Here is a 6,663-nt window from a genome sequence, read left to right as displayed (position 1 = left end):
ATATAATTTACCTCTGCTATTGCAGGGTTTTCAGGATCATAAACTTCTTCTTCTGGAGAGGCCTCTTTAGTACTGTTGGATGCATTTTGCCATCCATTCAGACTTTGAGAAATCATGTTGACTTGCTGAGTCAACATTTTGTTTTGAGCCAATATGGCATTTAGAGCATAAATTTCAAGAACTCCCTTCCTTTGAGGTGTCCCATTACTCACGGAATTCCTCTCAGAAGTATACATGAATTGGTTATTTGCAACCATGTCAATGAGTTCTTGAGCTTCTGGAGGCGTTTTCTTTAAGTGAATGGATCCACCTGCAGAATGGTCCAGTGACATCTTAGAGAATTCAGATAGACCATAATAGAGTATATCCAAAATGGTCCACTCTGAAAGCATGTCAAAAGGACACCTTTTGGTTATCTGCTTGTATCTTTCCCAAGCTTTATAGAGGGATTCACCATCTTTTTGTTTAAAGGTCTGAACATCCACTCTAAGCTTGCTCAGCTTTTGAGGAGGAAAAAACTTAGCCAAGAAGGCCGTGACCAGCCTATCCCAGGAGTCCAGGCTATCTTTAGGTTGGGAATCCTACCATATTCTAGCTCTGTCTCTTACAACAAAAGGGAAAAGCATGAGCCTATAGACTTCAGGATCTACTCCATTAGTCTTAATAGTCTCATAGATCTGCAAGAACTCAGTTAAAAACTGGTAGGGATCTTCTGATGGAAGTCCATGGAACTTGTAGTTCTATTGCAGTAGAGCAACTAGTTGAGGTTTCAGCTCAAAATTGTTTGCTCCAATGGCAGGAATTGAGATGCTTCTTCCATCAAACTTGGAAGTAGGTGTAGTGTAATCACCGAGCATCCTCCTTGGATTATTATTTTCGGCTGCCATCTCCTCTTCTTTTTCGAAAGTTTCTGTAAGGTTGTCTCTGGATTGTTGTAATTTAGCTTCTCTTAATTTCCTCTTCAGAGTCCTTTTCAGGTTCAGGATCTGCTTCAACAAGAATGTTCTTGTCCTTGCTCCTGCTCATATGAAAAAGAAAGAAACAGAAAATAATAATAATAGGGATCCTCTTTACCACAGTAGAGAGATTTCTTTATGTTAGTAGAAGAAGGAGGGAATAGAAGAAGGAAAAGGTAAGAATCCAAACACAAATGTGAAGATAGGTTCAGATTCTTGAGATGAAGAGAAGTGTTAGTAAATAAATAAATAAATAGAATAGGATGAGAGAAGGAGAAATTCAAAAATAAATTTTGAAAAAAAGTTAGTGATTTTCGAAAATTAAGAGAAGAAATAAAATTAAAATTAAAATTTAAAACATTAGTTAATTAAAAGAATTTTGAAAAAGAGAGAGGTAATTTTCAAAAATTAGGGAGAGGAAAGTAGTTAGGTGGTTTTGAAAAAGATAAAATATAATTAAAACAAACAAAAACTCAACTAGTTAGTTGAAAAAGATTTGAAATTTAATTTTGAAAAGATAAGAAGTTGGAAGATATTTTGAAATCAAATTTTTGAAAAAGATAAAATTTTAAAAAAGATATGATGGAAAAGATATGATTAAAAATATATGGTTGAAAAAGATTTTATTTTTAAAATTAAAATTAATTACTTGACTAATAAGAAACTAAAAGATAAGATTCTAGAATTTAAAGATTGAACCTTTCTTAACAAGAAAGTAAGACTTCAAATTTTTTAATCAATCACATTACTTATTAGTTAAGTTCCGAAAATTTGAAATAAAATTAAGAAGAAGATTTTGAAAAATATTTTTAACTTTTCGAAAAATAAAAAAAATGAAAGAGAATTTATTTTTGAAAAAGTTTTTGAAAAGATAAGATTTTTAAAATTGAAATTTTGACTTCACTTATAAGAAATAGCTAAGTTTTAAAAATTTTTGACTAAGTCAACTCAAATTTTCAAAATTTTGTGAAAAATAAGGACAAGATATTTTTTATTTTTGAATTTTTTTATTATGAGAGAGAAAAACATAAAAATGACTCACAACATGAAAATTATGAATCAAAACACATGATGCATGCAAGAACACTATAAATGTCAAGATGAATACCAAGAATACTTTGAAGATCATGATGAACATCAAGAACATATTTTTGAAAAATTTTTGAAGTAAAGAAAACATGCAAGACACCAAACTTAGAAATCTTTCATGTTTAGACACTATGAATGCAAAAATGCACATGAAAAACATCATACAACACAAAACAAGAAAATTTAAAGATCAAACAAGAAGACTTACCAAGAACAACTTGAAGATCATGAAGAACACTATGAATACATGAATTTTCGAAAAATACAAGAACAAGATGAATGTGCAATTGACACCAAACTTAAAACATGACACAAGACTCAAACAAGAAACACAATTTTTTTTATTTTATTAAATTTTTTTGGTTTTTTTCGAAAATAATTTTTAGAAAAAAATGAAAAAAGAAGAAAAAAATTTTTGAAAAGATTTTTGAAAACTTTTTGAAAAGAAAATTACGTAATCTGAGCAACAAGATGAACCGTCAGTTGTCCAAACTTGAACAATCCCCGGCAACGGCGCCAAAAACTTGATAGGCAAAATTGTGATTTCTGATAATGGCATTCATGTTCGTTCTCTCCCTGGTAATGGCGCCAAAAAAAACTTGGTGCACGATACCATGGTCCAAACATAACTTCACAACTTCGCACAACTAACCAGCAAGTGCACTGGGTCGTCCAAGTAATAAACCTTACGTGAGTAAGGGTCGATCCCACGGAGATTGTTGGTATAAAGCAAGCTATGGTCATCTTGTAAATGTCAATTAGGCAGATAATAAATGATTATGGAGTTTTCGAATAATAATAATAATAATAATAAATAAACAGAAAATAAAGATAGAAATACTTATGTAAATCATTGGTGGGAATTTCAGATAGGTGTATGAAGATGTTGTGTTCCTTTTGCATCTCTGCTTTCCTACTGCCTTCATCCAATCCTTCTTACTCCTTTCCATGGCAAGCTGTATGTAGGGCATCACCGTTGTCAATGGCTACATCCCATCCTCTCAGTGAAAAAGGTCCAAATGCTCTGTCACGTCATGGCTAATCATCTGTTGGTTCTCGATCATGTCGGAATAGAATCCATTGATTCTTTTGCGTTTGTCATCACGCCCAACAATCGCGAGTTTGAAGCTCATCACAGTCATTCAATCCCTGAATCCTACTCGGAATATCACAGACAAGGTTTAGACTTCCCGAACTCTCATGAATGCCGCCATCAATTATAGCTTATACCACGAAGACTCTGATTAAGGAATCCAAGAGATATGCGCTCGGTCTAAGGTAGAACGGGGGTGGTTGTCAGTCACGCGTTCATAGGTGAGAATGATGATGAGTGTCACGGATCATCACATTCATCATGGTGAAGTGCAACGAATATCTTAGAACAGGAATAAACTGAATTGAATGGAAAATAGTAGTAATTGCATTAAAACTTGAGGTACAGCAGAGCTCCACACCCTTAATCTATGGCGTGTAGAAACTCCACCGTTGAAAATACATAAGTGATGGTCCAGGCATGGCTGAATGGCCAGCCCCCATAAACGTGATCAATAGTCTCCTAAGATGAATAATAGAATAAAACTGAGACCAAATATGTCTAATACAATAGTAAAATGTCCTATTTATACTAGACTTGCTACTAGGGTTTACAGAAGTAAGTAATTGATGCAGAAATCTACTTCCGGGGCCCACTTGGTGTGTGCTTGGGCTGAGCTTGAGCTTTACACGTGCAGAGGCTTCTTTTGGAGTTGAACGCCAAGTTGTAACGTGTTTTTAGCGTTCAACTATGGTTTGTGACGTGTTTCTGGTGTTTGACTCTAGAATGCAGCATGGAACTGGCATTGAGCGCCAGTTTACATCGTTTAACCTCGAACAAAGTATGGACTATTATATATTGCTGGAAAGCTCTGGATGTCTACTTTCCAACGCCATTGAGATCGCACCATTTGGAGTTCTATAGCTCTAGAAAATCTATTTCGAGTGCAGGAAGGTCAGAATCCAACAACATCATCAATCCTTTGTCAGCCTTCTATCAAAGTTTTGCTCAGGTCTCTCAATTTCAGCCAGAAAATACCTGAAATCATAGAAAAATACATAAACTCATAGTAAAGTCCAGAAATGTGAATTTTACATAAAAACTAATGAAAACATCCCTAAAAGTAGCTAGATCTACTAAAAACTACCTAAAAATAATGCCAAAAAGCGTATAAATTATCCGCTCATCACTAGCCTTAAGCAGAAAAACAATTGAAAATCCCAATTGAATCTTTGGTTAGCTTAAGATAGAATTTGTGTGTTAACTGAGTACGGGAAAATTGTGGGAATAAAGGGTAATAGGAGAATATGTCATGATAAAATAAAGGGAATTTGGGTACCTATTCATGTGAAACCATAAAAGAAAGATTACAAATCTATGTGCATTGATAAGCTATAATTAAAAAAATCTTTATTTTAGTGAATAAGCGGACAAAATCACCCCAATGATAAGTCAGAGTTCAATAATCAATGCACATGTGATAAAATTAAAATAAAGGTTGATGCATGACTATGGAATGTGAAAAGGAAATTTTGGGTAGCTAAGTATGAATGTTGAAATTATATAGAGTATATGTATGTTAGGTGAGAGCTTATGTTAATTAAAGATTCAATGTATAAGCTCACTTAGCCATATGTGTACCCTCACCTTACCTTAGCCCCATTACAACCGTGAAAAGACCTCATGATGTTTGCATTGGCACTTTAAAATTGTTGATTGGTTAGGTGAAAAACAAAATTTTTGAAAGCATGATTAGAGAAAGATAGAGTGATTGCCCCATATACTAGAGAGGATTAAAGTGCACACACACCAATAGTAAGGGTTCAATGCTTGATCCTGTGTTCCCTGCTTTCACGAGCTATCTTCTTACAAATTTACCTGCTTTTACTGTATGATTTGAATTAGTGGAATCTGCCCCCATGTTTTGTCTTAGAGAACTTATCTATTTTTAATCATATAGATAAAATCATATAGTTGCATTTATGTATATATAGGTTGTATTGCATTGCATGAATCTCACATGTCCCTATCCATTTAGATTTGTCTCCTTCAACTAAGCATGAGGACATGCTAATGTTTAAGTGTAGGGAGCATAGTTGTAAGAACCGAACCGATGATCGAACCGGTCAGGTTACTGGTTTACTGGTTTATTGGTTCAACCGATAAACCGCTGGTTAAACCGGTAAAACCGGTTTCACATAAATAAAAAATATAAAATACTAAAAATAGTCATAAACTTAATAAATTCAACATTATGTTGCATTTCCGTTTCTTCAAGGCTATACTCAAAACTAATCTTCAAAGGATTGTAAGCATATTTTTGTTTTATTTGCATTAGAGCTATACATATTTGCTATTGGTTTTATGATCATATCATATATAATAGTTAACAAAGAGAGTTTTTATTTAGAAGGTAATTTATTCATCTATTCATTATTATTATCATCATCAACAGGCGAGAGCATTCCGGATGTAATAGCCATCTTCAGAACAAAAATAAAAAACTAAAAGCAGGAATTTATTTATTTTTATACATAGATGAAAATTATAATTTAGGCTATTTTCTTTGTTTGTTTTTTTATTTCTAGTTAAGGTGTTAGAACTTTTGGCACACTAACTAACAGGTTTTCACACAGAAAATACCCAATAAGTTTTCAAGGAGACATGGAAGCGCTCTTTCAAATCCAGTGTTTCTTAAGCCTCCAGATGGCACTCTATGGAAAGTGTATTGGACAAAAAAGAATAGTGATGAAGTTTGGTTTGTAAAAGGATGGAAGGAATTTACCAAAAACTACTCTCTTAATGAAGGACATTTAGTTGTGTTTAAATATGAAGAAACTTCTCAGTTTGATGTAATCATACTTGAGATAAATGATCTAGAAAGGGTTGGTGCATTTGTTCTGTATTGTTGTGAGTGTGTGTTTGGTGCAACTGAAAGCAGAAGATGAATACAAGTATTTCACAGCACAAGCATATTCATCCTAGAGACCTAGACAAGCATTAGTCAACAAGCAATCTTAAATAGTTAAATTTCCTATTCAGCAAGACAAGGATATTCATATTTCATAGATTCAAGCATATAATTTATATTTCATATTTCAAGAACAAATCAATAAAACAACAAATTTTCACGTTTTTAACAAGCATGTAAAACACAGAACAAATCAACAAAACAACATAATTCATATTTCATAGATTCAAGCTTTCAACAAGCATATTCATCCCAGAAATTTCAACAAGCATATTCATAACACTGTAACAGCAAGAAGTGCAGAACAGAGCAGACTACAGAGGAGAACTGGAGCTAACCTGTTTGACAGAGCAGAAGAGCGAGGCAACGGCGAGTTCGACGGCGCAGCAAGGGCGAGTTTGACGGCGCAGCAAGCGCGACGGCGACGGCAATGATGGACAGCCGCGGCTCTGTTCTGTTCGGCTGTTCCTACTTCCTTAGTTCCTTCAGAGTTCAGGCCGGCGGTGAGACGAAGAGGATGACGGCGGGCGGCAGGCGGCTGGCGGCTGGGTGACACTGTAAAAGAGTGAGGTGAGGCAGAGAGGGTTAGGCGCCATTAGGGTTGGGGGGAAATC

General features: G+C 34.5%; 1 long non-coding RNA gene and 1 other non-coding gene across 2 annotated transcripts; both read left to right on the top strand.

Annotated features, from left to right (window-relative positions):
• Nucleotides 1–386: 386 nt before the first annotated feature.
• LOC112793086 (small nucleolar RNA R71) lies at nt 387–494 on the top strand. Its single transcript, XR_003197795.1, has one exon. It is a non-coding gene; the product is annotated as a small nucleolar RNA R71 (small nucleolar RNA).
• Nucleotides 495–5,329: 4,835 nt separating this feature from the next.
• On the top strand, nt 5,330–5,983 carry LOC112770254 (uncharacterized). The gene is made up of 2 exons (XR_003186592.2): nt 5,330–5,386; nt 5,715–5,983. It is a non-coding gene; the product is annotated as an uncharacterized lncRNA (long non-coding RNA).
• Nucleotides 5,984–6,663: the final 680 nt, after the last annotated feature.

Source organism: Arachis hypogaea, chromosome 3 (genome assembly GCF_003086295.3).
Source record: "Arachis hypogaea cultivar Tifrunner chromosome 3, arahy.Tifrunner.gnm2.J5K5, whole genome shotgun sequence".
NCBI classification, from domain to species: Eukaryota; Viridiplantae; Streptophyta; class Magnoliopsida; order Fabales; family Fabaceae; genus Arachis; species Arachis hypogaea.
Note: the sequence above shows the minus strand (reverse complement) of the source record. Positions and strands in the feature narration are given on the sequence as shown.